Here is a 22,857-nt window from a genome sequence, read left to right as displayed (position 1 = left end):
AGACATATTCTAGGTCACCTAGATAGCCACCATATAAGGAACACTGCCATGTCTTTTTGTAGCCACATATGTCTCTGTGTTTATGAATAAGTAAGTGCCAAGTGCAGACCATCTGAAAGCACGGCTCCCTGTGTGCACAAACACTTGCCAGTCATTCAAACAGACATAGGTGGTGGAAGAGGTGTCATTCCCGGCGAACAGTGGAGTAACATAGAACTGAACTGTAAGGAACTGGCATCCTGGCAGTTGGCACCATGGTCTAGTCATTGGGAAACTAATAAGCAGGAGTTCACTAGTAGCAGCTCTAGACATAAGTAGACAGTGAAGAAATTTTCATTAAAATAATCTTTTTCAACATAATATTTTGAGGTACAACATTAAATTAATCTACCATTAATTTAAGCCATCAGTGGCTAAAACCAATTAAATAATAAAAAAATTTAAACCAGTAAAGATAGTGATAATGTTCATCATGCTGAAACTCAAGGAAATTAAGTTAATAACAAGAGAAGCATACAATTGCAGACATATCCTGCTATTATTATGTTACCTGATAACAGGAATTTTGTTTCTACCAAATGCCATCATTCATCACATCAAATTGATGTTGTTACTGGAGTGTTTCGGTTTTGTAGTTATGTTGGGATTAATGTGTACACTTGCATTGTTTTATTTATTCTATGGGAACACTAAGCATAAATAAGGTAAGAATGATATTTGGACACTAAAGGTCCCCGGGAATGCCTTTCTTTAAAAAGGAGTAAGTGTATTCCTGAAGTTTGAGAAACATTTTTCTTTTCTTTCAGTCATATCCTCAGGCCTTTCAGAGAGGACAGGAACCCACAGCCAGACAGGAAAATCGGTTTGAAGGCAGGCTGCCCACTGGTTCACTGACCTGTCTAGTAAGTCTGATTGTTCTGGAACTCTTCATCTCCTTTTCCTTTTAGTTACTTTAAGTGGAATTATGAAAAAGGGCTGTCTTTTTATCTTAATACTGCTCCTTATGCCCAAGCCAGGCTGAAACATCTGAAAATTTCAGAACCAACTTGTTCTTTAATGAGAACAAGATGTTTCTGGTCCCTCCAGGGAGGCCTAGATGTAGACAGGGGAGCTGTTCAGGGTTGATCGGGAGCAATAACTGCCCCAGGGGTGGCATGAGGGCCCGTTCTTACTGTAGAGCTGGAGAAATGGGAAGGGAATAGATGATTTGGCAGCTGAGTGGCCCAGGATGACACATCAAGGTTTGAATTCCCTGAAAGGCACATGGGCCCAACAGAGCCCAGATTGGATTACCATTTTAGTCCCAATAATCCAATTTAAACAGAAAACCTTTCATTTAGCATGACTTTACATACTCTATAAATTGATTATAAATCACAAATTGGAAGTCCACACAGTTTTGTAATACCAATTAAGCATTAAACACTGTTGTCTGTAGTGATGGATATAATTTATGGCAAATCTAGTTCCGGTCACAGTCTGTGGCTTATTAAAAGAAGCAGAAAACTTTCAAGGGGTAAATATTTGTAACCTATGAGTTAACAGTTTTCTTCAAGGATGCTCCTAGAGGCCACTTGCTATGAATTTCTGTTTCTTTAGATCTGTATGGAATATAAATAAGGATTCTGGATTATTGCTAGGGCTTCTGCAAATTTTATTTCCTCCCTTACATCCCTGTGGTCAAAGTGCACCTTGTTCCAAGGAACCTACTCTCCCTTTAAGCATTTTGGGGTTTAAAGGTAGGATTAACTGTCCTAAATTATGCAGGCCCTGAGGGGAAGGAAAAACAAAGTTTCAATTTCTGGTGATTTCCTGGGATCCTACAGTTAGATAGGATATGGCCTCTTGGCCATAGAAAATCAGACTCTCAAACCCTGCTCTAAGAAAGAATTCCTAGGAATTACATCATGCTCAGAAAAGAAGCACCACATTTTCCTGTTAATAATTTACTTATCAACTTTAGTTCCCAGGTGAATTTTCAGTTATACCGTTAATCTTGCTCATTTTGGCAGGCATTAAAATACACATTTTTTGGAGTCAAGCAGGTTTTCAAGATCTCGGGATCCCCTAATATTTTTTCAGTTGTCAGAGAGCCTATTGTCAGCACAGGTCCCAAGAGCTGCATGAGAGAGTCACATTAGCTTATTTCTACCCTAGGTGAACAGAAACTCATCAGCCAGACAGTGAGGGGTGCAGGCAAGCCTCTGCTTCACGGACCTGAGAGAGCTGCCCACACACAGTCAGTTCCTGCCTTTCTGTGCAGGCCCTGGTCATTTCTTCACAGGGCTTTGTTGCCCTGAGAAATGCCTCATGAATTTTCAACCTTGATGTTGAAGGCGCCATTTAATGCCCTAACCTACCTAGTGCCTGAATCTCCAAGATCCCAAATGCTTTTCATTTACTGCCCAGGAAATAGCCATAATAGTACCAGTTATGCAGACAGGAACTCTGGGATCTCCATTTCCCTGGTCGGGGACACAAGGTCCCCATAATTGAGTATCTGGCTGGGCATCACAGGGACCCTGCGGTGGCTTTGACATCCGAAGGGGCTGGCTTCAAACCCTCATTCTACCTCTTCAAGTTTTGTGTTCCTAGGCAGATCTTTAAACCTTTTTATACTTAGTTTCCTCTTTTTAAAGTGGGGATAATAATATTTTGCAATGTGCTTGTGAGGATTAAAGATTATATACACATACACCACCAGGCACATAGCAGACACCACATGAATTGTTGCTGTTATTATTTTAGGCCTAGGCTGGGATGTTGCCTGAATGTAAATTCCATATTCTTCCCACCAATTCAAGTGCTCCTACCGCCACAACTGCTATCATTACTGCTACTGCCTACTCTTCATGAGCATTTACCTGTGCCGGGGGCTTTACGAGGCACTTTCCCTGCGTAATTTCAATTTATACTCCAATAACCCCACAAGGTACTATTTTTAGGTCACTTTGTACTTGGGAGAAATGAGGCTTAATGAGGTTTTATTGCCCAAAGATACAGAGTAAGCGGCTGGCCCTGGGTCTGCCTGACTGGGATTAGGGGTCTGTTGACCATGCTATACTTTTTCTAAGTGGTGAGACAAAGATGCACTTCCACCCCACCCCCAAACAGAATCTGTGCCCTACCTCAGAACCACCCTTTCTCCTGCACATTCGTTCCTGAACAGGGGTCCATCAGCTTGCAGCCCTGGCACAGCATACCAGTCTAGAGGTCAGAGGCTGGGTGCTGAAGCAGGGCTCACAGTTCACTCTGCTCACCAGAATTGTCTCTGCTCTTTGTCTGAGCACCATCCCTAGGATCTTAGTTTGGGATATCTGAGGTAGTAAACAGTGTAGGTATTTTTAAGAAATTAATGCAGGCAGTTGATTCTGAGTGGTGTGCTTGGTTGAGAAACTCTAAGAGATCTTGGTTACCTTGCAAGCAGCTATGGAAATTTAGGGGACTCAGTGGGCCTGCCAGTTTTCTGCATATAAACCCTAGGTCATTAAATGCTCTATACTGGCCTAAAGAGAATCAGTGAAAAGGGAAAAGGTCTCTTATGTAACCTGCAAAAGGAACTTGAAAAAGCTTATGCTCTGAACTTCCTGCTCTCTTATTTCCTACCAAATCAAGATGAAAGGCTTTGCTTGACTTTCATGACATCTAGAGCTTTCACAGTCCTCCTGGTTCTTGTGCTTTCTTTGCTGCTGTGGGGATACCTTGTGTCCACTTGGGCCTGGACTTCCCTTCAAACCTGTGGTATTGAAATGCTCCCAATGACCAAATCATGTCACTTCTTTAAAATAACTTTCAAAAGGACAAGAAAACACTTCCCTCCTGATTTCATTGTCCTGACAGTGATGAAATTCCTACACTCTTCGCATGTCCACCTGGAAGGAGGATCATAAAGACAAGTATGTCAACGTCCAGAACAAAGTGCCTCTGTCAGGAAGAACTAGTCTCAGGTGCAAGACTGTCACTGCCTGAGGTGGGGGCTCTGATGCTCCGCTGTGGATAAAGCCAGGAGAAGACTTTAAAGTGCTCCTACCTGCTGGTCTGGGCCAGCTCAGTTCAAAGGTCCCACAGTGGTGTGTGGCCACAGCCTGACCCCTGTTCTCTCTCCCTTGTGAGCTGAATCAAGTCTGAAGCAGGCAGACATTTCCACATAAAAGAACATGAATGTCGCATCATTCAAACAGGAAGGAGATCCCACCTCTTTCTCCTTTGGGTTACCCCTGAAGTTGGGACAAGTCCAGCAGCCTGTCAGGTGAACATGACATTTGATGGGTTTGTTTAGCTCCTCTGTCATGAGACCGCATTCAGGATTTTTCCTCCTGCCTGAAGTTGGGGAGGGAGGCAGAACAAGGCTGACCTTTGGGGTGGGGTTTTCATAAAATAAATAAACTGGATGACAGTGTATAAAAGTTACGAACTGCTCTAGAATGCCATATGTGAGCAACTTGTAAACAGTCCATAAATATCACCTGCTGGGCCAGTCACGGGGGCTGATGCAGAGTTCTGTCCTAGCACATTTTCTGCAACACAGAGCCATCTGGTAATGACAATTTATTCTCTAGTTGGCACAGGACTGCAATTATAGAACATGCTACTACTGACTTCTGTCTGGAAACAGATGATCATGCTCACCCTGCAGGGTGGATGTAGTGGGTGGGTGTGGCTCAGTGGTCGCATGCAGGCTGGTGAGTCCCAGAAGAGGGACTGAAGAATTAGAGGGGCTTTGTGGAGATTCCCCATTCCACTAATGGGGTTTCCATAGCCTCTACCACTTACAACGTTTTGAAGAAAAATTGTTCCTTTTATAGTAATTCCCAACTTGTTAGCCATATTTTAAAAAGGTTCACAAACACCTCAGTCATTCTTAGAGAATAGAGTATAGAAAAAGCATAGTGAATAGCAACTTTACCCTTTACATATGTCTCCTATTTTCAATCTCCTAATTATTAATTCTAGGATACTTAATTCTACTAAGGAGAACAAGGTCTTTCCCAGGTTCTATTTCTCGTAGAGAATAATAATAAAAAATGAAGTTTGATTGCCTTTTTTTCCCAAATAGACTTAGCACAGAGTTTCTTGTGTAGAAAAAAATATCCCAGATTTCCCCAAAGTGGAGGACAACATGGCAAGGGAAACGTAACTGAAGAAAAGGCCGGCAAATAGCTTTAGTGTTACAATCATAAAAACTAGGCATGTTTTAATGCCATTATCTCCTACGCACCCAGCACAAACCTTTCCAATTATACTTTTAATCAAGAATTCCTTCTTATGTTTTTACTTCCTGCCCGCTGAGTTCCTATGATATGCAGTTTCCATCCTGGTCTCATCCTGTTTGGCCCTTTTTTGTAAAAAACTAAGGAGCCTGGCCCACACAGCCTGCCAGGGCTTTTCAAAGCCCCAAAGTCCGTAAACAGGAAAGATTTCCTCTGAGGTGAAGGGCCCCTCCTTGATCAAAAGATGGCTCTTGGATAAGGATTTCCCCCAAATTTCCAGCCATTAACACTTTCCAGATCAGATGCTCTCTTGGAGGGCACATTGCTAGGCACACATGACACAAGTGCCAGGCCTCTTGCCGTAAGTCCAGGGGCCACACAGCAATCACAGGAAGGACAAATTGTGGCTACTCTTCTGTTGACAAGGAGAAACACAAGGATATCCTGGAGCACTAGCCCAGGGTTGGAGCCCCTTCTGGTTAACTGCCAGGGAGGGCCAGCTGATCAGACTCGAGGTCAGTGAATAAAGTGGGACAGGAGAGCTGCGTGAGGTGTTCTGGCAACCTTGGGGACACCAAAGTTGGGAAAAAAGAATAGCGAGTCTAAATAAGATTGCTTTTATCCCCTTAGTTAGTAAGTAGCTTGAGGCCACTCTAAAACCGTGTTTCGTAAATAGGAGCACACGTGAGGGCTTATTAGTTGGAGGCATAACTCCATGTAAAAGTTCTGGTTATGTTTGTTTTTAGAGTCAACTTTACTACTGTATAGTCACAGCTCCTGTTGTCAAAGTTGAGTACATCTTTGTCCAAGGCAGCTAATCTTTCCCCTGTAATTTCATTATAACCTATCAAATTCAGCCCAAATCTCTCCCTCAGCAGTCACAATTAACTAGAAAGTTAATCACACCTGTGAACCTCAATGTGTAAGAACGCAGTGAAGGAGCAGTCAAGGCTACCCAGTTGTCTTTTTTCTCAATTGGACAAATAGATAAAAGTGTACCAAAACAAAGAAACAAACCTTTTAAAAAGACCTTCTTTCTTGTATTGGTGTTATCTATGGAACCCATTCTTCTTAATTACCTGACCAAAGGAAAAAGGGGGTGCTGAATTCTTATCACACATTTCTCTGTAGCACTCAGTTGGCACTTATAGACCACCTTGCTTCATTTGCTACCTCATTATCAGGATAAACTTCATCTTCTGAAATAGATTAGAAACTTTTAAATCCAGGGCATTATAGTATAATTCTTTGTCTCTCCCTTCTATACTCCATAGGTACTAATAGGTTGGTAACAATTTCATGTTTAAACTCAACTTTACTTCACTTTCAACTGATGATCATGGCATTATGACAGGAAAATAAAGTGATGTGGCCAAAATATGTCAGTGTGAAGGTATGTTCAGTTTCAGTGTCCCAAAGTCGGAGGTTGGTGGTTAATAAGAAGAAAGTAAACATCAAAGGTGATGAAGGTGGCATGAGGAAGGTGAATCTTCGCCCACACAACCAAACTGGGCAATAACTTAGAAAACATCTGATTTACACTTCAGTTATAGCACTTACCATCTCAAACTTTAAGATCTCTGTTTACAAGTCCTCTCTCCCCCATTTACTGTAACCTCTCCAAGGACAATAAACAAGGCATCATTCATCTGTTTGTGCCCAGTACCCACCGTGGTACTGGTATATGACATATACCCCCCAAATTTTTGTACCAAATAATATTGGCATGGTGATTGGAAAAAAGAAATAAAATTATGATTTTTTTCCAAATTTTGAGAATCTGTTTTTCCATGAAGCTATATATGGGAGATTCAAACAAATCCATGGGGGAACAAGTATTTCCTGTGCAATACTTAGCTGTTCTTGGGAAATAACTAAATGTAATTTGGTTAGTACATAAACAAAGACCAAACAGTTGAAAATAGCTGAAATACATCATAATAATTAGTTTAGGAGTTGACCCAAGACATGTTTTCATTAAAATACTTTCTGTTTTTGGCCTCCACTTAGCCTCTTCTTTCACTGGTTTTCTTTTCTTTATTTGAATAGACCCTACTACCAGAAGGACTACATATATCATTACTGCAGAAAAATGGGAAAGTTAAGATGAGAATGAGGAAGAAAATAATACCATGATAAGAGAGCCTTGGTTAATTTTGTCATCTAGGGGGTTCTGTCAGCCATCCCTGTCCTGCTCTACAAGACCTCTCCTGGCTGGAATGCCTTTTTTTCCTAACCAATTATTGACGCATTGGTCCCTTTGCTTTTTAGCACCCAGGAGCACTAGAACTCTAGTACACAATAACTGCCCCTTAGCAGTCATGCCAATGTCACTATCCAATTCAAACTTAGCTTTGAGGTGAGTTGTGTCTTTCATTATATGTTCCAGGGAATGAAATAAAAATGACTTCATCTAAACCAGTGGCCATGTGGTGGACACTCAATCTACTCATCTCCATTTATGTGTGGACCCAATTCAGTCTAGGTCTGAATCTTGACAGAAATGTAGGACACTCCTCACAGATGGCATCAGACACTGATTAAAAGCTTCTGGGGGAAGGAAGCATCCAGAGTAGAAAGAGAATAGAAAACCATATGCCTTGAGTCTAAGCATCCATATAGCCAGATTGATTTAAAGTAATGTAAATAATTAAATCAATTATTTATAATTGAACAGTGTTTTGCCATGGAACAACGTGCACCATGATGGTATGTTTCACCAGGCTACACATGAGCGTTGTAACATTACAATTTCCCAATCCACAGCACAGAGGGAGAGTAGGGGGAATTGATCATTTCATGTGGCTTCACTGGTAACCTCATTCTGAGATTTGCTGTCATGTATTTAGATGGATAACAACTAATATAAATGTGCTGAACTGCATTTGTACAAACACATATAATGTACTAAACCATTTTATTTTAAAATGTGTAAATCTTTCAAATTAAAATAGCTCAAGATTGAACCTGAATATGCTGGAAAATCGTATTTTATGAAAGTTAGCAAGTTTGTTATGGTGTGTGTTAGGATGATAGTTTCTACCCATTGGTTCCTGTTCTACCCTTCAAGATGACACAGAGTGAGTTCTGAACCCCTTAATGGACCAGCTACAAAAGGGGTACACGTACCTCAAAGTATCGCCTCATGAATATGTACCACTTGGAACAGATAACAAATAGGAAAGACACATAGCTGAAGAGGAACTGTGAACAGGTGAGCAGATCATTGTCCTGGGAACCTGGAGAACCAAATGTGCACCATAGACCCACTCAGGGAGCAAGTCACTGTTGAAACTTTAGTTTCTTCATTCATCAAATAGAAGGGTCAGAATATAAATCTGCGGTTGTCTTCTCAACTAGCTGCCGAGCAGTATATGTGTGTTTATAACATTATACACATTTTTAAAAATGTGTACTATTTCTAAAAGCTTATCATGCCAACATAACTTGGGGCCTTTAAGTAAAAAAGTATTACTAACCAAAATTTTAACTGTAGTTGTTCCACATGTGTGTATCCAGCAACGTTATTGTTTATATTAATTTGTTAAGGTCAAATCCATTTTCCCCCAACTCTTTGTTACTTGTTCAGCTGGCCAGCAAACACACTTTTATTATTGGCAGAGAGCTATGGACATCTAGTTCCCATTGTTTCTCTAGCATAAATAAAAGAGACAGAAACAATGAGCATCAAACCACTGCTGGACTCTAAGGTGTGTTTACCAAGGCAGCTACTTTTGCGGTCAGAAGGCTCTGTTTGGTGTGTATGTGTGTGTACACACATGTACGTGCGCAAGAGAGTATCTATGTAAGATCCCACGGTCACTGAATGCAACCTCCGTTATCTTCTATTTTACCATAAAGATTCTGAATTCAAAGCACCTTTGAGATGGAGGTAGACAACCACTAAAATAATACAATAAAACATACTTTATTCCTGTGGTCAGTTTACAAGTTTCTTGACAGATAATTGAGAATTATCTATGACATAGTAGCATTATTTAGGAGCATTATTTAGTTTATATAATAAACCAATATACACTTGGCTTATTCTCTTTGTATTTTATACCTTTTTTAGAGGTAGTCAATGATGTGTTTCAGTTGCTCTGAAAAGGGTCACCTAAGGAAAAGCAATTGTATGCTTAACATCTGGGAAAAATATTCTCTGTTAGGTAGATTTCATGAGAACAAAACTATTTCTGAGCAGACTTTTTTTTCCTTCCAGCTTCAGCTTTGTTTTTCTAGGAATTGTGTAGTAATGCTGGAATTAATTAGTGACAAGCCCCTGACTTAATCAATATTGAGTGAGATTAGTTTGTATGCATAGATGTGAGTACTTTTGTGGGAGTCAGAGTGAATTTCTCAAGAAAGCACACTGAGAAAAGATGAAGGGCAGAGGTCCAGCTGCCCGACCGAGGCAAACAGAAGCCTAACTTTATAGACTTCTCTGTACATATGTTGAAAAAAAAGGTTGATTCATAGCTTCCTTGCTTAGTTCCAAATTGCTTTGCCACATAAGCAGATTTACTCCCTTCCCTAGCTTATGGCTGGTGTTCACAAACCTGCAAGCTCCATTCTTCATAAAGCAAACCCTACAAAGCATGGCTCCCAATTCTTGATAAATACAAAATCACAGGACAGCAGAATTTTCAACTAAGACAGGGGTTGGCAAACTATGGCATGCAGACCAAATCTGTCCAACTGCCTGTTTCTGTAAATAAGATTTTATTGAAACACAGACACGCTCATTCATTTACTTGTTGTCTCTGGCTGCTTTCACATTATAATGGAGGAGTTGAGCAGCTGAGATTGAGAATGTCTTGCCAAGGAGGCCTAAAATATTTATTCTCTGGTCTTTCTTAGAAAGTATGTCAATTCATGATTTAAAATATCAATTCATGTCATAAAAATATCAGTTTCTTTGGAAGTGTCGTTCTGGTTTTAAAGTAAATGTCACCAACCTCCCCTATCCCCAAGAATTACCCTCTCAAGTAAACTGGCAATTTGCATCGAGTCTTAATACTGTCCTTACTGTTCAGTTCAGGAACCATACTTCTAGAGGTCTCTTCTAAAGAAATTCCCAAAGATACATAAAGATATGCATACAGATGTTGATCTCAGCATTATTTATAATTACTTATAATTCTGAATATTTGAAAACAATTTAAATATCCCAAGTAGTTCGTATAAAATTATTATTTTGAAAAGATAACGTGATTTGTAAAAGTCATGTTTTAAAAACTATTTAAAGGCCTAAATAATGCTTTAAATGTAATTTTAAGAGAAAATGGTATGATAAAATTGTCTACAGAAAATCATCTCAATTTTTAACATATTTATATTTCTAAATGTAAAGAAAAAAGACTGAAAAACGATATATGGAAGTATAGATAGTATTATCTGTGGTAGGATTACAGTTTACTTACTTTCTTGTGTTTTTCAAATATTTATTTAAGGGAAAACTATGGGTCCTGGTTCCATCATACACATGCAACTTCAGTGTGTACATGTCTCCATAAAAGGCCTAGTGTGCAAAACAGAATGTGGAATTTTCCAAACTACAGAGGAAAGTTTTATTTAGGACTATAAAAATGATAATAATTTTTAGAAACCTGCAAACATTGAATTTCTTAAAAGTGACTGTATAGAATACATACATTAGACTTTACTTAATACAAAGAAATTAATTTAAAATTGTCATTGGGCTTACATAAAAATTACATTTTAAAATTTACTTTGATAGCTGTGCTCAAGAAAAATAAATATGCACGCTTTTTTATTTAATTAACAAAAATATTTGTTCCAAATAAAACTCTTCTCTACCCTTCTATGTTTAAACTATTTCCAAAAGAAGTAGCATCTGCATATGGGTTAAAGATAGCAGATTTGTAGTCCTTGTGCCACCACTTTTTCCTGAAGCCCCTGGGAGGCACTGCAGTCTATGACTTCGCCCTTCCCAAGAAGTTTTTTCAAGTGTACTACAGAAGGCACTACCAATCAATCAGAGGTACCATGTTATCAAACATATTTGCCATCCTTGACATGGCTGTGAAAGAAGTTTAACAAGTTAACTCTAGTTTCCCTCCTTCCCTTACGATTAAGTGGTCAAACCCATTTTTATAGCATTGAACTTGATCATCTTACTTCAAAAGCAATAGAATGTTGTGTGTATATTTCAAAAGCATCTCAAGATGTCTGAAATGGAACCTACTGACTTTTTTACTATTTATTTTACTGATATTCCTGTTTTTTCAGACCTGAAGATGAAGACTGCTTAATCATTAACATCCCAGTCTCCATGTCCCTTCAGAGCCTATCACTGGTCAAGTTCGGCCCATGTCTCCTTAAGAATGGCTCTTTCTATTTCTAGTGCCATCGTCACACTCAGGAAGTGCATGGGACCTTTCTTGGAAAGAGATAAGGTTTGGAATGTTACCATTTATTTAGTCACAAATATTTTTGTTGAAGAACTACTATTTTTATACCCTGGCTAGGAACAGGAGGTAGAAAATATTTCTACAGTTTCTTTCTATCCTTTCTGTTTAATTTGAGTCCCTTGAAGAGCCAGTAAAACGGCTGCTGGGATGACAAAAGAACTCCAAAAGTCATAGCTAACTGTGTTTAGTCCCCCACCAAGAGATTTCCACATGTGATTTACCCAAAGGCCATCCCCAGCTACCCTGCTGAGCTCGTTTCTGGCAAACATATACTTTAAAGCAACTCCAACCCATCCTGGGAAGCTTCACAAGCCACATATTCCCTCTGTCCATGTCTACTATTTCCTGAAGCCAGTCACTCAGGACCTGTTGAAGAATGAAAGGAGACTGACTGGGACCTAAAATAATAGGCCAAAGAGGCAATACCTAAAGTCGGAATGAGATGGTGAGTATAAGGTCTGCAGAGTAGACATACACTAGTAGAGTATTCAGGGCTGGAAACTGAGTGACCTATGAAACAGCTGAGGGCTGAATCCTAGAGGGTCTGGAGCCTCAGCAGATGGTTACAAGCAAAGAGCACCAGCAACCAGAAACAGACTTGATGCTAAGCCAACAATTGCCTCAGCCAGACTATTTTTATATCCATCTTGTCTGAAGCAAGGGGGGGCTGCCTTGGAACCTGCAGGTGAAGGTAATGAGGACGGGCAAGCTGGAAGGGCACACAGAGAGCACAAAACCATTCCAGATATAGCAGATCTCTCTTGTTTATCACTGTCTTTCTAGAATATTAGTGCCATGAAGGCAAGGAATGTCTATTTTGTTTACTGCTTACCACTAAACAGTAATTGGCACATTCTGGGTGGTCAGTAAATACTTGTTGAATGAATAAATGAACAAACGAATGAATGAATGTGGTAGTAGTAGGCAAAAATTGGGGTGTTCAGTTGAAGAATTTTGATGTCCAAATAAACAATGTTTTGGAATAGTGTCCGAATTTACTCCAACTTTCAAGTTGTGAGTTCTGAATTTATTACCATGTGTATTTTTTCTAAGTACATGTTGTGTTGAATGATTAACAGTGAACTTACACTCACCATCAGTTTCAGGCCTGCATAATCAGTATACACGGGTGGGCAAACGTAGGTTGACAGTTGTTCATATGGAAAAAGACATGTAGGTTATGATTATTACAATAGTTTATTAACTCTGTGTTTCGCACACTCACAACTGTCAATCTACTTTTGCTGACCTTTGTATAAACCAAACCTTAAAACAACATTGATAAGAAACATGAATAGTTTAAACCTCAAGGTCAATTCCAGGAAAGATGTAATGACAAAAATAATGGGGGTTGACAGCTCACGTTCTCTTTTTATTGTTGTGTTTAGAAATACTAGACATTTCTCAATTAATGCTGAGAATCAGCTAAGTAACTTTAGATATTAGTCCACCCATTGATGATTTGCTTTAACAAAAACATGGCTCAGGAGGAGACAAGAGGAGAAAAATACAATTAATATGATTATTCATTTCAAGTCCTGTTTATATTTGAATATTGAATGATTTATATTTATTTTTTGAAACCAAATTTCCTGCCTGTAGTAGAATCATTAATAGGGCTTTTTAATCTTTATTGGAAACATTCTATGTTTAAAGTGTTCAGAAGTTCCTAGTCAGGTGTGTGAAGGAAAGGACACACATAGATGAACAGCAAGTGTTAATCATATCTGTCCTTGGTTAGCCTTGGGCAAGTTGCTTTATCTTTATATATTTCAGTGATTTCATGTTAAAGTGGGTCTGGTACAAATAAACCATTTCCCAAGGATGTGCAAATTAACCAGTGGTTATAAAGAGCTTAGAAATGATGACGTGCTATCAATGCTAAGGCAAATTATGAAATTGCACCTTTGCAAAAATGCTGTTGTGGGGAAAAATGAATCTCAACATTGTATTTACAGTGTGATTTGCTTCTGAAATAGAATATTCATAATGGGCCTCAGCAGGCGACAACAAAGTACCATCTTATCTCCTGTTGATAGACCACAATTTCAGAAAATTATTTTTACAATGACACCTAAATAAGTCCCTTAATTTGAGACTGTTTTACAAATAGATACATAGCTTATTGCTTAGCTTACACTGCTTTTGAGACATAAAGAGTGGAATTTATTAGCAAAATCACTGTTGTCATTCCTTTGTATTCTTTCCAATGCAATTTCTATTCTTTACAATCTAATTTTAACAATCTATGTTGAACAAAGAGATAAGGTAAAAGCTATTTCTGTGTTAGTGATCAAATTCAAGTGTAGGTTTAGAAGCAGGTTATCAACTGCCATTAAATTACACTTCGAACTTGGCTTGTATCTCATCTAGTTTCAAGAACAAACTACTCATTCCTACACAGAATTTCCACCACCTTCAAGAGTTATATTCAACAACAGTAGAACAATAAAGTATTACTGAGGACCACATTCCCAGTTCTTCTAAATTACTAATTAGATAAAACATTAAAACATACTTATCAATGGGTAAGATTAAGGTCTAGGTGAAAAAGTGAATAATTCCTTAGAATAAATGTTGCCAAAATAGAGTCGCAAATGTCATATAATTTAAGGGTATAAAACTGACATAAAATATGTGTCTTGGAGAAAACAAAAGAGTAAGAAAAGAGAAGAGGGCTGTTTTACAAGAGGCAGGGAGGGTCTAGGCTAAGCCGAAGTAGCTTAGGCCTAAGAAAGAAGAAAAAAAATAGGGGCTGGGTGGTTGTCTTGTCAAAGGCCAGAGAAAGGCTCTGGATCAGGGCCAGGCTGAATCAGAAAAGGTATCTTTGGAATTTGGTCTTATGGCAGCAGGGTTCCCCTGCACAAAGAGAATCCTGTAATATTAGAGGCAAAATAATTTAAAGCACAGAACCCACTCCTCTTATTTCACGGATGAGGAAATGAAGGCCCGAAGGGATTAAACACTGGAGCCCACAGCTACTTGAAGGCTGAGTCACTTCTAGAACTCAGGACCTGGGTGGGTTCCTGGAGGCATAACCTGTGAAGGCAAGTCTCCTGGGGGAACTATGGTCAACACAGGCTTGGCACAAAATGGAAGAAGTTGAGGGCATAATCGGTAGCAATTCTGCCTCTGCCAAGTGAAGCTTTTACCTGCTGGAAAGGAAAGAGTTGATCATGTAAGTTACTGTGTTCTCTGGTTGCAGAAAAAGTATAGAGATGTGAGAATGAGGATGTGATATGGAATTCTAGATTAGAGAAATAACAGAAACACTTAGAAACATCCCAGAGAACTTGGTATAAGCGAGTGACACTGGGGGCTAGTCAGAAATGTAAAAATTCGGGGTAGCCACACACCTGCTACTTCTTTGTCTCTTCCTCTTGGGTTGACACTAACCCTTGTGACACACAGCTGTAAGACATGCTTAGGAAATGTTGCTATGGTGACAAAGGTGTGAACCACGGGAGCAGCTGAAGCCCCTGATTCCATTTCAGAAAACAGAAAACTTCAGAAAACCTCTGAAGTCCATTTCAGAAAATGCCCCACCACAGCCCCACTACAGCGACCCTGGGCTGGCTCATCTAGCATCTCTCCAGGGTAGTGTCTTAATGTGGTTGCACGAGACACAGGGTTGGATATTTATCCAATAATATGTACTAACATATTTACAACCTTCTTCAGGGCTACACCCATGCAAACTTTTCTAATGTAGAGGTTCACTTTATCCATTTTCCCCAGCAGGCTTGCTGTGAAGTTCACATGTGAATTTATTGGGGTTGCCAGATGGAATGGAAAAAGATTCTAAATCATTTCTGTTAAATTTATTTAAAGGTGGTTTGGATGTAAGCCCAGACATGAATATACAATAGGAAAAGTTTACAGAGTTGTGACACAAAGTCTCAAGAGTTGTGGGGATGTCAGAAAATACTCAGCAATCAGGACATAGGCCTACAATGTTAATACATTTTACGCCTCTAACTCCAAAACAGATTATGAAGATGACTGTGAAACAGAGAGCAAAACTTTGGTTCAAGTACTACCTCTGCAAATTTTTTGAGATTTAGCTGAAACTATTCATGTGTAGAAATCTAGGCTTTTAAAAATAGAGGTTTTTAGAGGGCAAAAATTTAAGTTTGACTCCCATTACCCAGGAAAATGAAGGGTTTATCATGTAAATGAGAAGTTTAAATGTGCATTGTTATAGTCTGATGAAGCTAGAGCTTTTCCTAAAAAAGCTGACTTGATACTTCTGTGCTAGATGAACACACTGGAGAAGACTTGTTAAATATCAGTGGGTCAGTTCAAATTCAGCAAATATTAATTAAGCATCTACTTTGGGCAAAGCACTGCAATAGGCTCTGCAAGTGGTAGAAAACAGTATCAGTCTCTGTTCTTAAGAATTTGAGAAACTAGTTGGGTGAGCAGTAGCAGAATGCCAATGATTACAGCATATTACGGAACATTATAAGGAGCAGGAATGATGCATAAACACAGTTCTTGGGGGTGTCAGAGGACAGAGAACAAGAGACCACATTTCTTGGGAGTTGGTTGTGAGGAATGGAGTTATGAAGGAAGCATAACTTCAGGAAAGACAAGGATGGTGTGCAATGTTTTGACAGGGAGACACAAGTATGTGAAAGAAACACCCTGCAACTAGACCTGAAGTAAGAGAGCAAGGACGAGCCTGAAGAACTACAAGGTGAGCATTTTGGTAGAATATATGGTGGAATCTCAGCGGATAGGCCAGAGAAACAGGTGGGAGCTACATGTGGAAGGCTGAGAAGAACAGGAAGAAGCAAGGAAAAAATGGGGAACTCTCAATGTTTCTAAGCAGAGAGGAGAAATGAGGGAAGGTCCAGTGTCAGAATTTGAGTGGTAGCAGCAGAAATATAACAGAAAAGACATATGTGAGGGACATTGCAGATATGTAATTTAGAGGCCTTTAAACAGACTAGATTTGGAGGACAGAAAGGAATCAGAAGATGATCCAGAGTTTCAAGTTTGAATAAATAGGAAAGGAAGCAATCAACAATAGAAAGAATAAATGCAGAAGTCATTTTAAGAGGAGGAACATAATTTGATTTTTCATTCGTGGCAATGGTTTATTGTCCCAGGCAGTCGACATCATCCAGAAAGAATTTAGAAGTTTGAGTCCAATGCTTAGGTCAAATCTAGAGCTGGACAGAATTTTGGGTATTATCTGAGATAAACGGCTAAGATCCAAAAGGTAATTCAGGGAGAAGACACTTGGGATAAAGTAAAACCTTGTCAGATGCCCGTGTTTCAGTGATGGAGGAGAAAGAGAAACTAGTCAAAAAGATAAGTGGTCAGAGAAGTAGAGAGGATATCAAGATGGCACAAGATCATAAGATGCAGGAAAGAATAAAGCTCCAGTGCATGGAGTGTAGCCAATTGTGTATGATTTGTACATACACAAGGTTGAAGAAGTTAGGGCCAAGAAAAGGCCAATAGTTTGAGGCCTTAGAAGAGTGATTGGCCCAGCTGGGCGTGGCTCAGCGGTTGAGCGTCGACCTAGGATCCAGGCAATTGGGGTTCGATTCCCAGTCAGGACACATGCCCGGGTTGTGGGCTTGATCAATGACTCTCTCATCATTGATGTTTCTCTCTCTCTCTCTCTCCTTTCCTCTTTCTGAAATCAATAAAGATATATTTAAAAAAAGAAGAGTAGTTGGAGTATGATATTGGAGCAAGCAGTTTCAGCCAACTGAATGGGACAGAAATTGTGCTGAAAAGAGGTTAGTGAGAAAGTTCTGGAGTTTAGACACCATATTCAATACCCTTGACAGTAATAGAAAAGAGAGAGGGAGAGATGAAAAATTTTTGACTGGTAACAATGTCTAAGAAAGATTTCTTTTACTCACAAGTGGAAAAGTCCTACAGTCTGTTTGACCCCTGGAGGCCCACAATGGTCCCACAAGAAGGAAAAGCAAACCCCTTCTTCAGGAGCTCGCAGCCACACATACCTACAGACATTTCAAATGAAAATAGAGCTGAGAGTACTTTGAGAGGCTGCAGACATAACTGCATCATATAAGGCCGTTCATAAGGGTGCAGTGGGGAGAAGGGATTAAAAGAGTAATCTCTTCTCTGCCACAGTCCTGAGGGCCTTCCTTCATGCAATCTCTTCTTTGCAGCCACTGAGAATCCCCTCAGTGGGAAATCTGCCAGAAACAGAATTGCGGGAAGGAGACAGAAAGGTTAAAGGGCATGGGGGCAACTAGAGACAGAGGGAAAGGGATGAGATTGGGATGGACCATCAATTTAAAAACATTTATTTTCTCAGCTGCTTTTCTCTATGAATTTATACTACAAAAATCCATGTATTTTCCTCTTTTTTGAACATTAATATAATGGCACTATGTGGTTTAAATGATTGGGAAGGAACAATGCCCTTGCTGTAATAACCACCATGTTATTGGTTTCTGCCTTAAATAAAGTATGGGCTGGTTTAGGGTCGGAATGTACTGAATATATTTATAAGTCCTCAGGCACACTTAGGAAAATAATGATTTTTTTTTTTTAAGCCATCAATGTTATTATCAAGTTTGTGACACTGAGATAGCATCTTTCATGAGATTTTCCAGAAACTCCATCATATAGATTTTTATAAGACTGCAATTATGTACACACTTAAACAGGCAACTTATTATAAGATATTTAGAAATTCTTGTTGGCTGAATACATGCTGAGCATTAGATACCATCTCTGTTGTGGAAATGTGCAGTGCTTTTGAAATATTTATCAGTGCCTGCTCCTAAGGATACAGATGTTGTTGTTTACTGTCTAAACTTATTTTAAGGAACAAAACCTGCGGATGCACTTCCTGTTATAGTAGTACCTAGGCTTTATTTAACATGTTGCTCTTGTATTCATAAGATGCTTCCACCTACGTTATCTCATCAACAGTGTTATTGAGATAGGTAGAGGAAGGAAAGCATTTTTTTCTTCACAAAGAGAAGGGAAAAAGATGAATTAAAGCTGTGTCTAGGTCGTGTTCCTCCGTCAGACCCTTATGTTGTTATATCTTCCTGAGCCACACTGGTTAACATTGTCAAAAACATGGTATTAATGGTACCGTAATCAAGCCATTCATAGATAGCAACCCAGCCCATAAGGCCTGTGTCTCATCTCACAGATGGGAATGAATGGCAGAAATGCAATTATAACTCACGTCCCTAATTCTCACCAGAACAACTTTTTCACAGGGAGCTGCTAACACAGTCCCCTGACAATTAGAAATCCCCAGCTCTCGTTAATGAGCTCACACACACATCAGGTATGATGCTAGAAGAGCTAAAGAGGGAAATGAGGACGTGTCTTAAAGGACTAAACCAATATATCCTGTTACTCAGTAGTGTCCCCAGCCAGGGACAAAGAAATTGGCACTGGAATAAAGGATAAGGGAAATGCAAAACATTATCATTGGGGGAAAAAATAGAGAAATTCTAATTAGTCCTAAAAAAAAAGCAATCCACCCTTCCCTTCATCTAGTGTCAACAACCCCCATTGAAAAATAAAACTATGCACTACCCCTTGTAAAGTGAAGAAGCTGCTAGGACAGTTTTGGTGATGTTTTGGTTCCAATAAATCCCGCCTGAAATACATTCCAAATGTACACAATGGAGGGGAGGCAGGTGGTTCATGTGGCAGAGCCTGCTCCTGTTGCTCTGTCACTCCAGCCAATCTGTGGCCCTTGCCTGTGCTCCTGAGAATCAAAGACTCCAAAATTCCAGTTCCGATGCCTCTGACCAGGTATGTGGGGACTGGGGAATGTCCATATCCAGGCTATCAGAAGTACTTTCTAAAAGGACTTTCAGGCTGACCACACACTTGAGTAGTTATCTAAATTGCCCAAGTCACTGTCCCTTCACCCAATTTCACTGTGCATTCTCCAGGTTGCTGACTATTAACTATAGATTCTACTCAGGGAAACACTGTGCTTTTTCCCTCGTATTCTTCATCACCAAATTTCAATTTCAATAAAACTGTCAGCTGTGTAGTTCAATGAAACTAATTCCTATTATGGGAAAATCATTCTGTTGAATTGTGGATGGTAGAAATATGTAAGATGTAGTTTCGCCAATGGGGAGACAAACTCTTGCTGTGCAGTTAGAAGGAAGAACCTAAACACACGGGTGTTAGAACAGAGGTGCAAATAGAGTCAGACTATCATTGGCTCCCATTTTTTCGAAAGAGTGACTGACCCAGAAATTAAACTTTTAATCATCTTTTCTATGTCCAAATTTGTTAACAAATAAATGTCCACTTTCTCAGGTTATTAAGATGAACAATGGGGAACATCTGTAATAAAATAAAATTTAAAAAAAAGAATGAACAGGTAAGTACGAACCAAGATAAAAGATCAAAAAATAGTCTAATTGAGCCAGGTGTCACTACACCTAAAAAAATAACATAATCCCAAATCAGACAAAATCAACCTGTGCTACCAAGTGTGTGGGCTTTGTGTCCTTAATTTTCTTTGAGTCAAAGTGTGTTCTCTTTTTCTTTAATTTGGGAATTTTGTGTTTTCAATTTTGTTAAAGTCATCTAGCTAGGACTAAGATTTGGATAACATCTTCTTTTTTTCCATGCCATTTCATTGGTAACTTACATCTTCTGCAATAGCTGCCCGCTAGGAGCATTCATTGGTTGGGGAGTCAGACACGGATTTAGAATAGCGATCATACTGACTGGCTTTTGCCCCTTCTGCCTGTTCTAGAGAAATTTAAGAACTTGGAAAAGGAGACATTTAGATCCTATTTCATCCTGTGGCTGGTCGGTCTCTTTATGACATGCCAGACATCACAGAAGCAACAAGCCATCACCTCCAACCTAGCTGACTGATTATACAAGAATCTGATCAGATAAAAACAAAATACTCTGAAGCATCTGTTTCTTCTCAAAACACACTCTTCTATTCCTCACAGGAACCCAGTGCCTGAGCAAATATTTTTCTCTTTAACCCTTACTTACTGAGTCACCAGTGGCAAATAGAAGTATCAACATGTTCCAAATGGGGGAACTGGAGGAGAGCGAGAATCTGGGGCTATTTGCCTCAGATTAATTAAGCAAGTAAGCGGCGCCTGGAAGAGAATACTTGCAGGCCAGTGAGGAAGCACTAGGCGCAGCTGGGATCTCATGTGTCCCTTGAATTGTATAAATCGAGCCCTTATGCTGCCTGGTTATCAGGCTCCAAAGAAATATTATATTTATATGTGCTTTGTGCTTTCAAACTCCATCAACCAGAGTTATACCTCATGCCATCCCTAACTGGCCTAGACACAGTTCAATCTATCAGAGACTAGGAGGAAAACTCTTTTGAGGTGCTATGTTCTGCCAAGTCACTGACTCTTACAATCAGTATTGATTACAGACACCCAGTTATGAGGCATTTGGAACCTGATCTGAACACTAATCTTGTCTCTCGTTCTTCAGGCTTAATGACCGCCTTGATGAATACTACACCGGCAATTAGTTAAGCTTATTGGGTAGCCTCCTTTACAAGTGCACACACATGCACATATGTGTTTGTGTGTGCTTCTGCCGAAGTATATCAGCATGCATGCAAGTATCACATTTTATGCAGGAACAAAAGGAGCTGAGAATATGCATGGCAGCTGAAGGCATATGTCTCACTTGGATCAATTTTTGAGTGCCTGTTTCCCAAAGTGAAATCTGAAAATGTCATGCACACGTTGATTCAATCTGATAAGATTTCAAATGAACTTCCTTTTAGCTTCTCATAAAGGTTGTTTTTGTTGTCATTAATCCTTACCCGAAGATATTTTTCAGAGAGAGGGGAAGGGAGAAAGAGAGAGAAACAAGGAGAGAGAAAGAGAGAAATATCGATGTGAGAGGCACACCAATTGGTTGCCTCCCGCATATGCCCCAACCAGGGTGCGAATCAAACCTGTAACCCACATACTGGCACTTGTGCAGGAATCGAACCAAGACCCTTCAATGCCCAGGCCGACTCTCTAACCACTTAGGAACATGGCCAGAGCAAGGTTGCTTGTTTTGAATTACAGGAATGCCGAACACACAAACAACCCTGCAATACTCAAAATTCATTATGATTAAATGTGATTGCCTATAGTAAGAAATAATAAAGAAAATTAATTTTACTAAATACATTGGGTTCTGTTCAAATACAATCAGTGCTAATGAGGGAAAATCAAAGGGAAGAAAGTAGATAATTATCTGCCTGAGTAGTAACTAAGGATGCTGCAGGTGGTAACAACATGGGCCAGCAGTTGTTCTGAGAAGGGTTCATTCTTACCCACTCAATAGTGTTTTTAATTGAATTAAGCTTGGTGGTGGAGGTGCTGCTCACATTGCCCATATTGGGAGGTTACTTGAGATCAAAACCAGCAATAAAAAGATGAGAAAAAATAAAGCAAAGAAGATTTTTCAGAATTTGCCTTGCATATAATGCAGGCTCCAGATGGAAAACTTTGTGTTTATTTTACAAACCATAGTATATGTAACAAATACAAAATATTTCTGCAGTAGTCACTGAAGAAAAATAGAAAATGCTTCAGTAGGACTCTGTTTTTTTTATTAGACAGGGAACAGTACACATTTTTCTATCTAAATTCCACAGAATTTCACTGTAGTGAAAGGATAGTATATACAGCCTAAGACTATAGTTTTGTTTGATTTTGAAATTTATAAAAATGGAATCGCACAAGTCAGGACAGCAGTTGTCCTTGAGGCCAAATGTTAGTTACTGAAAGTAAACATGGGGGCTTCTTTCTAGAAAGCTGGGAATTTTTACTCTGGATTGGTTATATGGTCACACTAAAAATTTTATCAAACTTTACACTTACTTTGTGTACTTTTCTAGATTATATTATACTTTAATTAAAAGTACATATGCATATAGTCAATGAAGAAGTATTTTAGCATAAAATACCCACTATTTTCCATAAAACAAGGTCTTTGTTTTCTTTGGTCTAAGTGATGCTCCAAGTCACAAGACTGGGACTAGAGTGAGGCACTTGCCTTGGATACAAAAAGCCAAAAACCTCACTAATCAAGATAAATAATATTTTAATGAATCCTTTAAAAACCAAAACTACTGTAAAAATTCATGCTGAACAAAGTGAATAAAGCCAAAACATTACTTAGGGAAACCAAAAATAGAACCTATGTTCCCAAAATTGCCAATAAATGAATAAGTGACCATTATA

The 22,857-nt window shown here is 39.2% G+C and overlaps 1 protein-coding gene across 8 annotated transcripts in view; it reads right to left on the bottom strand.

The window, feature by feature from the left end:
- NRP1 (neuropilin 1) overlaps nucleotides 1-22,857 on the bottom strand; it is a 152,907-nt gene that overhangs the window by 121,241 nt on the left and 8,809 nt on the right. The window lies entirely within an intron of this gene.

This window comes from Miniopterus schreibersii, assembly GCF_964146895.1.
Source record: "Miniopterus schreibersii genome assembly, chromosome: 1".
NCBI lineage: Eukaryota > Metazoa > Chordata > Mammalia > Chiroptera > Miniopteridae > Miniopterus > Miniopterus schreibersii.
The sequence above is the reverse complement of the archived record's forward strand: the minus strand, read 5'-3'. Positions and strand labels throughout refer to the sequence as shown.